This window comes from Equus asinus, chromosome 20 (assembly GCF_041296235.1).
Source record: "Equus asinus isolate D_3611 breed Donkey chromosome 20, EquAss-T2T_v2, whole genome shotgun sequence".
Taxonomy (NCBI): domain Eukaryota; kingdom Metazoa; phylum Chordata; class Mammalia; order Perissodactyla; family Equidae; genus Equus; species Equus asinus.
This window is the reverse complement of record NC_091809.1, coordinates 27,289,461-27,299,671: the sequence shown is the minus strand read 5'-3', so window position 1 is coordinate 27,299,671 and position 10,211 is coordinate 27,289,461. Positions and strand designations below refer to the sequence as shown.

General features: G+C 60.2%; 1 long non-coding RNA gene across 1 annotated transcript; it reads right to left on the bottom strand.

Moving 5' to 3' along the window:
- Positions 1-1,944: 1,944 nt before the first annotated feature.
- Positions 1,945-6,287, bottom strand: LOC139041311 (uncharacterized). The gene is made up of 3 exons (XR_011496226.1): positions 6,156-6,287; positions 5,413-5,545; positions 1,945-3,858 (listed from the first exon to the last, which is right to left on the bottom strand). It is a non-coding gene; the product is annotated as an uncharacterized lncRNA (long non-coding RNA).
- Between the last annotated feature and the right edge of the window lie 3,924 nt (positions 6,288-10,211).

The following is a 10,211-nucleotide window of genomic DNA, read 5'->3' as shown; positions in this document are numbered from 1 at the left end:
TGCTGCCCACATTTCATCCTGCTGTCCCCCTCGGTCACTTGGCTACAGCTTTCCTTGTGGAAAACACCAGGCACTGTCTGACCTCAGGGCCTTTGCACGGGCTGTGGCCTCTGCCTGAAGCTCTCTTTCTCCAGATAACCTCAGGGTTCCATGCTTCCTCTCCCTCAGGTTCTTGCCCAAACGTCCCCTGACCCACCTCCGTGTTGACAGTGTAGCCCCTTCCTCGGCACCCCCGACTGCTCCCTGCCTTCTCGGCTCCTGCAGCCCTTCATCCCCCCACCGTGGGCTCCCCTGCTTCCCGTCTGCTGTCTGCCCCCCACCCCACTAGACGGTCAGCGGGGCAGGACTGGCTCTGTTTGTGTCTCTGGCACCGAGCCTGCGCCCAGTAGGGCTCTGTAATTTGTAACACCCCCCGACCCCCCTCACTGCCCTCCGAAGGCAGCCCCCTTCAGGCTTCCCGCCGGGCCCCCCTGGGGTGTCCACACTGCTCCTCCTCCTTCCCTCTGCCCCAAAGCTCCCGCCCCGCTGACCTATTTGGCAGCCCCTGGAGAGCCTCCTGACCTCTGTGCACATGGTGTGCGGCAGGACACGGGCCCCATTCGCCAGGTGTGAAACCCGCAGTGGGCCGCGGGCCGTCGGCCCCGGGCTCCTCCGCTGGGACGTGGCTGAGCCAGGATTGCTCAGCCAATAATAGTAACAGTGTTCTCTACCATATTACGTGATTATCTTGTTATTATAGCTGCAGCAGTAACACATCCTCCTGGCGCACGGGAGCGCTCAGTGGGCACCTACTGTATGCCTGGCCTCTTCCAGGCGCCTCACATGGCCCAACTCACTCATCTTCTCCGCAGCCGTGGGAGGCACGTGCTGTGATTTCCACTTGACAGATGGGGAAACCGAGGCACGGCACCGTGAAACGCTCCCATCTCACACAGGGGCCCTGGGCAAACCCGATCTTTCCCCTTCAGGACCACATGGTCTTGGGCGGGTGATGTGGCCTCTCTGGGCCTCGGTTTCCCTATCTGTGAACTGGCTGGAACCTCGCCAGCGCAGGCGAGGGTCATGGGGAGGATGGCACCGCAGGGGCGCGGCTGGCAGAGGGCACGTGAGGGGCCGCCACGTCCTGCCCCCCGGCTTCTTGTGCCACCAATCAGCGCCCGGAACCGGCACGGGCGCAGCCTGAGGCGGGGTCAGATGGGGTCTCGGGTGGAGGGGCAGGACAGGAAGCCCCTGCCTGGAGACAATGGCAGAGGAAGGGCGGCCAGCCTGCCATGAGGCTCCAGGAGGGCGGCTCAGCCATTGTGAGCCCAGACAGCTGCCCCGCCAGGAAGCCCGGGGCGGGGGGGTGGGGGGGGTCCCCGCAGCAGCTGCGTCTCCTGCTCACTTGACACCTGGGCTCGGCCCGAGGCCACCTGGCCGCCGCTCAGCCCCTGCCCGCTGCCCGCTACCACGTGCATCCAGCTCCTGGCATCCTCAGCAAACTCCCAAATATAGAAGCGAGCTGTCTGGGGCCTTGGCCCGGGGACGGCGGTGGGGCGCCCGGGCCTATCCGCCTCCTGGGGCTGCGGCTGGGGTGTTGGGGGCAGCACATCCCTTGTGGGGGCACCGAGGACGTGGAGGAGGTGGCCGCAGCGGCAGAGGCGAGGGGCGAGGAGGCGAGGAGGGGCGGTGCACCCAGCTGCCAGGCCCGCTCCTCCACCGCCGTCCTCCACCACCAGCTGCGGTGGCAAGAGTGGGTTGAGCTGTCACCCCGGTGTTCTCAGCTTCTAAGAAATGCAGGCCTTCATGGAACAGCAGGGGCACCCCGAACCCCAAACAAACCCAGCTCCTAGCAACCACTTCCCCTTCCCATGAGCGCTGAGCTGCTGTGGCACCAGCCGGGGCAGGTGACGTGGGCGGGGTGGGGGTGGGGCTATAAATAGCCGGTTTATAAGCAGCCGTGGAGACAGCGGGGCAGGGGTGGCCCTGGGGCAGAGAGAGCTTCTCCCGGGGAGCTGGACCCCAGAGTGTTGCCAGTTTCACCCCCCCAGTGATCCCCAAGATTTGGGGAAGTGGGGGGAACAGAGGGGCCAGCTGCTTAAAGCTTCAGGCAGCATGTTAACACGATGGGGAGACTTTCACGGAAGCTTAATGCTTCCTCAGCAGCAACTGGACAAAGGGGTTGGAATATTACACAGCCATGAAAAAGACCCCACAGATGTGCGATGAGATGAGTGGATCTCGGCAACACACTTCTTTCTTACTTTTAAAAATTGAGTGAAGTGCAAAAATCTTAATTTGCTTCATGAATTTCATAGTAGAATTTTTTTCCAGCTTTATGAGATGTAATTGACAAATGAAATTATAATATATTTAAAGTGTATGACGTGGTGACTTGAGGGTAGTAAAATGTGGAGCAGAAAAGATGTCCCCAAAGCCTCATGCAAAAGCCACCTCGTGTCATAAAGCTCAGACATAGAGAAAATGAAACTAGATAAGGTTTCAGGATACAAATAGATGTGAGAAAACTTAAAAAAAAATAAATAAATGAGCGAGGGAGTAAGAAGCTGAATTCTGGGCCCGACCGGCGGTGTCATGGTTAAGTTCGCACGCCCTGCCTCGGCAGCCCAGGGCTCACCAGTTCGGATCCTAGACGTGGACCCACACACCGCCTGTCAAGCTGAGGCTGCGCGCCGCACAGAAGAACTAGAAGGACTTACGACTAGGATGCGTAACTGTGCACTCGGGGGATTGGAGGAGAAAAGAGAAAAAGTAGACTGGCAACAGATGTCAGCTCAGGGCCAATCTTCCTCACCAAAACCCCCACAGATTTCGGGGAGGTGGGGGAGGGAGCGGGGCCACGCCCCAGGTCTTGGCGGCTCCTGGGTGTGCCTTAGGGACTGTTACAAACGGAAGGAATAAAGTCAGTTAAAGCGGCTCGCGGGGGCCTGAGAAGGAGAACCTGCGCCCCATGGAAACTGGTTTTGAAATTTGAAACTGTTTCCAGGCTCCAGGAGCTGCAGGGAGAGGCAGCACTGGGAGGTGCCGGGAGACGCGCTGGTGGAGGCCGGAGGGGCCTGGCTGGGACGCGGCGGGGCAGCTGTGGGCGGGGGTGCCGGGCAGGCCCCAGGAAGCTGCACGGTCCCAGCGGGAACCCCAGGACACACGGGCATTTCCACCTTTCTCGAAGGTCTAGGCCTCTTCCCCATTCTGCAAGGGCTCTGGGGAGCGGCGGGCGGGGCTGACCGTGCCCAGTGGGCATGGGCCAGGTGGACCTGGCCCTGTGCCTCGGTGTCTCCATCTGGGCCCCCGGGCCATGGCGCTGGAGGTCGTGACCGGCCCCCCCGGTGGAAGTGACAGGTTCCAGGAGACCGGGGCTTTGGCCAGAACACTGCAGCCCAGCACTGCAGGAGTGGGTGCCCCGCCGTCAGCGGTGGGAGGCGGCTGCTCAGGAAGTTGAGCATAGTGTCACCCTGTGAGCTGGCAGGTCCCCTCCGCACAGATGCCAGGCAGGCTGAGCACAGGGCCTCAACGGATGCTCGGGGCCCCAAGTTCACAGTGTCCACCCACAGTGACGGGACCCACGCAACGTGCTCCATCCGCATCGTGGAGCCCGATTGGGCCACAAAAGGGAACCGGGCTCTGGAACAGGCGACGCCGCGGTCGGAGGTGGTGGCCGCGCTTGCTGCGGATGTGCTGGATGCCACTGGACTGTTCATGTTCAAATGGTTGATTTTATGTCATTGTGACTCTCACCTCGATTTTAAAAAATCCTGAGCGGGTCGTGGCAGCGTCCCCCACGCCACCCTGGGCATCTCTCCTGTCACAGCCTTTGCTTTGTGGCTCATAGGTCGCCCCTCAGTTCATCTTTCCACTGCCCTAAGGTGACACAGAGGTTACTCTCCTCCTTTTACAGATCTGATCATCATGCATTCACTCAACAAACACTGCATGCCAGGGGCTGTTCTAGGCGCTGGGGAGGGCAGGTGTGAACAAGCCCAACCAAAACATCTGCCCGTGGGCCTGATATTCCAGCCGGGGAGAAGACTGTGAACTCGATAAAGAGAACAGAATGGAGAACATAGGAATGGGGAAATTAAGCAGGTTAACGAAGGAGGAGGGGAGCTGGGAGGTTGCTGAATTGAACAGGGTGGGCGAGGAAGGGCTCACTGAGGAAAGACCTGAGGGAGGTGAGGAGGGAGGAGCCATGAGGACATCTGGGGAAGGGCGTTCCAGACAGAGAGAACAGCCTGTGCAAAGGCCCTGAGACTGGAGCGTGCCTGGTGTGGAGAGCAAGGGGGCTTATGAGGCTGCAGCCAGGCAAGCGGGGGGAGAGGAGTTGGAGGCGAGGCCGCAGAGAGAATGGTTGAGACCGTGTGCAGCAGAGGTGACAGGAGAATAGCTAACACCCGCGAGGTGTGAAGCTGGCTGGGACGACCTCAGCCCTGTGGCTTCCCGCCTGCCCTCTCATCTCGGGGTGCCTGGGCCTGGGACCCTGCACGGCCGCCCCCAGCCCATGGAGTGGGCAGACCTCCCCCCGCAGACCCGAGCCTGAAGTTGGCTGCTCACAATCAGGCGTGAGGAAGGCCCACAGGTTGGTCTGCAGGTGGGGAAACTGAGGCTAGAGTAGGGAGGGATGGCTTGGGGTCACGTAAATACAGGCAGTGCTGGGGAGCCTCCTGGACCCTGGGGGTGGGCGTGCGGACCCTGCGAGACTCCAGGTCCAGCCCCTCAGCGCTGGCCTGGATGGTGCAGCCGCCTCCGCCCAGCACCCTGGCTCCCGCCCTCGCCCTCCACAGTCTGTCTCCCCACAGCGGCCAGAGGTCGCCGTGAGAGCCCGAGTCATATGGCGTCCCTCCTCTGCTCAGAACCCTCCGTGCCTCCCACCTCACTCAGAGCAAAGAGCCCAAGTCCTTGGCCCTGCTCTCTGCCGGGCCCCTCCCTGCTCCACCGCCCATCTCTGCCTTGCTAGCCTCCTGCAGCGACCTGGGCCTGGTCGGTGTTCCTCAAACCCTCCAGGCACATTCCTGCCTCAGGGCCTTTGCACAGGCTGTTCCCTCTGCCTGCACTATCCTTCCTCCCCCAGACACCACACATTGCCCCCTTCACCTCCTCTTATTTCCTTTTGGAAGATTAGCCCTGAGCTAACTGCTGCCAATCCTCCTCTTTTTGCTGAGGAAGACTGGCCCTGAGCTAACATCCGTGCCCATCTTCCTCCATTTTATATGTGGGACGCCTACTACAGCATGGCTTGACAAGTCATGCCATGTCCGCACCCGGGATCTGAACTGGTGAACCCTGGGCTGCCGAAGCACAAGGTGCGCACTTAACTGCTGCACCACCGGGCCAGCCCCCCTCACCTCCTTCAAGTCTTGAACTGAGACCTCCTCTGACCCCTCTCTGAGAGTGCAGCCACCCCCAGGACCCTGTCACCTGCTGTGCCGTTTCTTCTTTCCAAAGCGCTGAGCCCCGTGCAGTCAGTGTGCAGCATCCTCACCGTCGTCTGCCCCCTCCAGTGGCCCTTGCCTTCAACAGTGCCTGGGACACAGCTGGCGCTCAATGACGGCTGCATGAGCGAAGGTGAAAGTCTGAGTTCATTGCGCTGTGTCCTTAACACCTTTAAATACCCCGGTGATCTCTCTCCATTTTATTTATTTTCCTTTTTGTCTTTTTTTGTTTCTTTTTTAACACCAAGAGCAGTCTCTTTGCTCCATGGCTGGACTAGGTGGTGCTGCTCGCAGGGTCCTGGGCGGGGCCTACCTCAGCACCTTGCCGCCGTGCCACCGCCGATGTGACCCCGCCAATGTGCCGCCCTGCTGTGTGACCCACTCGCCGCCACCGTGCCCCTACCGCCACGCAGTGCTTTCCTCTGTGCCGTCCACTTGGGAAATGGCCCTGGTTTCCTTTGGTGGCAGTGGTACAAAGGGTCCTTTCAAAACAAATTTGCTTATGAATTTTTTTTTTTTTGAGGAAGATTAGCCCTGAGCTAACTACTGCCAATCCTCCTCTTTTTTGCTGAGGAAGATGGGCCCTGAGCTAACATCCGTGCCCATCTTCCTCTACTTTCTATGTGGGACACCTCCCACAGCATAGCTTTTGCCAAGTGGTGCCATGTCCGCACCCGGAATCCGAACTGGTGAATCCCGGGCCCTGAGAACCGGAACGTGCGAACTTACCCGCTGCGCCACCGGGCTGGCCCCTCGCTTATGAATTTTAAAAAGGAAAAGCAAGCTGATTGAAGGAAGAGTGTGGGGCACAGTGGCATCACCCCGCCAGCGCCGGCTGGGACTCGAAAAGCCAGGGACCAGGCGATGGCAGCCAGCGCCGTCCTCCCGGGTGCTCCGAGGAAGGGCTCCTCTGACAGCGTCTCCTGTTGGCGCCTGTATCTGGGACGAGGGCACCACCGGGGTTTCCCTGGGCCCCTGGCGTGTGTCTCAGTGCCGAGTGAGAAGCTCAGTGGCGACCCCTTTGTGGACGTGGGATACAGCGCCGCCACACCTGCCTCGGGCCCCAGCTCCTGCCTGGCTTGAGCAGCCAGCCCTGGGGCCCTCGGTGGCCCCGCCACGGGCAAGGAGGCTGGTGCCCACGGCCTGAGCCTCCTTCAGAACAGAGTCGTGAGATCCCCAGACGATGGCCCACAAGCGCGTGAAAAGATGCTCGATTGACATCCCTGACCTTCAGGGAAATTCGAATCAGGAGCACAATGAGACACCATCTCACATTTATTAGAATGGCTCCTACGAAGAGAAAAAACCACATCACGAGTGTTGGCGAGGACGTGGAGAAATTGGGACGCTCGTGTGCTGCTGGTGGGAGTGCAAAGGGCGTGGCCGCCGTGGAGACAGCAGTCAGTTCCTGGTAAAATTAAACTCGATCAGCAGCCCTGCTGGGCTTGCCCCCAAAAGAGCTGCGACACATCCTGAAGGATATTCACACACCACCCTGGCAGCAGCCAAAAAGGGGTAGCAACTCAGGTGTCGGCCGATGGACAGATGAGTAGACAAATGTGGTCCATCCACACAGTGGACTATGACTCAGTGTCAAAAAGGAGGGATGTTCTGACACCTGCCACCACATGGAAGGACCCTGACGACACCATGCGCCGTGAAACAAGCCAGTCACCAAACGACAAAAACACTGCGTGACCCACTTAAATGAGGCGACTGAGGTAGTCAAACTCTAGAAACGGAAAGCGCAGCGGCGTTGGCTGCTGCCCGGGGCCGGGAGGGGTGGGAGCCGCTGTCTCTGTGGGCACAGTTTCAGTTTTGCAAGAAGAAAAATTCTGGAGGTGGATTGCACAACAATGTAAACACACTTAACCGAACTGCACGCCCAAAAACGGTCATGACGGTGAGTTTTAGATCACGTGTTTTTTACCACTTAAAATTGAGAAGGAGGGAAATGCTGACACCTGCTCCAACGCGGACGGACCTGGAGGACATTACGCCGAGGGAAATAATCGGGTCACAACAGGACAGATGCTGCAGGATCCCGCTCATGGGAGGTCCCTGGAGTCAAGTTCACAGAGACGGGAAGTGGACGGTGGTTCCCAGGGCCGGGGTGGGGGCAGGCGGCAAGGAAGTGAGTGTTTATGGGGTCAGAGCTCCAGTTTGGGAAGACAAGACGAGACGTTTCTAGAGACGGACGGTGGGGCTGGTTGCCCCACAGTGTGAGTGCACTTAATGCCAATAACTGGACGCTTAAAAATGGTGAAGGCGGTAAATTCTACATTATGCGTATTTCGTCACATTTAAAACAAGAGAAATCCCAGGCAGGACGTTAGGACAGGACTGAGGCTGGACGCCCAGCCCGGGGGGGGGGGGGCTGTCAGGTGGCAGGAAGCTGGGACAGGGGCAGGGGGGAACCCCCAGGGAGTCAACACTAATTGTGCCCTAAAGCCTGGGACTTTCCCGTCTCCACCTGGCCCTCCCGCCTCAGTCCAGAAACCCAGCTCCCGCTCAACCCGGCCGGGCTGCCACGGGGCCACTGGGGTCGCCACCCGGGACGCTCTCCCCTGTCAGGCGCGAGGGAGGAGGTGGTGCCTGCCCACGCGGGTGGCGGTGTGACTGGTTTTGGCTGGAAAAACGGGAGAGGGTGTGACACGTGTGGCTTCCGGTGGGGGCTTGAGAGCCGGTGCCGACAGCGGCTGTTTCCTTCTCCCTCTGCAGTCACCTGGGATGCACGGACGTGGCAGGCGCAGGGTGACGTGCCCGCTGTCCCAGGCCTGGGCTCTGACTGGCGACAGTCACCATGAGCCGTGCCCCACGTACTGGCCTCCCACGGTGGCCCCCCGGCTGCAGGCACACAAGGAGGGAGCCACCACCTGGCAGAACGAGGTTTAAGGGGGCACCAAAGAACTCAGGAGTCAAGATAGATGTTATTCTAACACAGCGTTTTAAAGAAATCAAAATTAATGCAAAATGCCCACGAGGAATAAAATAGCAACATTTTACACACAGACAAGACCAGTCGCGGTGCCACACTGAGGCGCTCCCGGGCCCGAGGCAAAGGGGAAGCACACCTGTGCGCTCGGCCCTCGCTGTGGCCCCACGTGCCGCTGCAACTGGGGCTCCGTGGCCACGGGGCCGCAGTCCAAGGGTACTGAGATCCCTGGGAATAGCCCTCCATCATTCTCAGAGGATCCGTGTGCCAGCCCCACCCCCTCATATGGGGTAACTCTGGGGGCTCCAGAGGGGCTGAGCCCAGGCGCCCACAGCTCAGTATCTGCTGCCCAGCCATCCCCAGCTCACTTCCTGCCTTCTCTACAGATGCTTTCTTGAATCCTCATCTAGTGAAGCAGCTGCTCTCAACCCTTGTCTCAGGCTCTGCACTGGGGGGAAGCCAGCCCCAGGCAGACGTCCATTATGATTCTCTTTAACGTGGAAACTCTGTGACTCCTGACACCCCTCCTGACCTAGGGCAGGTCACTGGCTTCTGCTCCAGGGCCCCTCACAGGCTGCCAGCCGGGTGTCTCGGGGGCCGCAGTGTCATCCGAGGGCTCGAGAGGGGAGGCTCCACCCCACAGTCAGCCTGAGCAGTTGGCAGGACTCAGCCCCCTGGCTGAGGAGATGCCTCAGCTTCTGGCTGAGCGGGCCCCCCCGGGGCAGCTCACAGGGCAGCCGCTGGCGTCATCGGAGCTGGTGAGAGCGAGACGGAAGCCTCGGTCATTTGGAAGCCAGTCTTGGAAGCGTGGCCCAGTCATCTGTGTCTTATTCTGTAGTTAGAAGTGAGTCTCAAGGTCCCGCCCGCACTCCAGGACAAGGGAGGGACACGGTGTGAACGCCAGGAGGCAGGGACCGTGGGGCCACCTTGGTGTCTGTCCACTGATTTTCGCCTTCTTAGTGTATGGCACCCTGACCTGCTCAGTTCTTCACCCCCAGAGGGGTGCCCTCCCGGACCCCTATCTGTCTGCCATGCCGTCTGTGAGGCCTCCGACCTGGCTCCAGATGCCCTTCTGATCCCGCCTCCTTCCCTCAGGGCTGGCTGTGCCCACCTCACGTCTCTTCTTGGAAGCTCAGTCCCACCTCAGGGCCTTTGCACCTGCCGTTCCCTCTGCCCGGAATTCTCTGTCTCCAGACATCTGCACGGCTCCCCCTTCAGGGTCTCTCACAGGCTGCCGGCGGGTGTCAGCTGGGGCTGCGGTCTCACTGGAAGCCTCAATCAGGGAAGGAAACCCCTCCTGCAGGCCTCGGCTTCAACACGAGCTCTTTGAAGATGCATTCCTGGCCCAGCACAACACTGAGGCCTGTACGGTCGAGTCAGCTCAGCAGCCCAGGGGGCCCTGATCCTGCACGTTCCCAAGAAAGGCCCATCTGCAAGCCCGGCCCTACTCCTAGGATGTCACCTGCTTGCCCCTGGGGCGTCCTGCCTGTGAGAATCTGCACCCTGGACCTCAGCCGGGATGGATGCCCTTGGCTCCTGTGAGATTCCGCTGGGCCTGGGCCCCCGTTCAGAATCAGCGGGACCTCTGCAGGGGCTGCAGCCCGGGACAGCCACACGCTGGTCAGCCACGCCTACGCGCCCACCTCCCCGTAAAACGCTGGGCCCCAGGGCTCAGGCGGGTGTCCCTGCTTGGCGACAGTCCACGTGGAGAATTCACGGCTGTCCGCTGACTCCAAGGGCGGACACTGGAAGCTGGCGCCTGGCCTTGCCGGGTCCCGCTCCTCGAGCTTTTGCTCTTTGCTGACTTTAATCTGTATCCTTCCCCTGTGATAAACCGTAATCACGAGTAG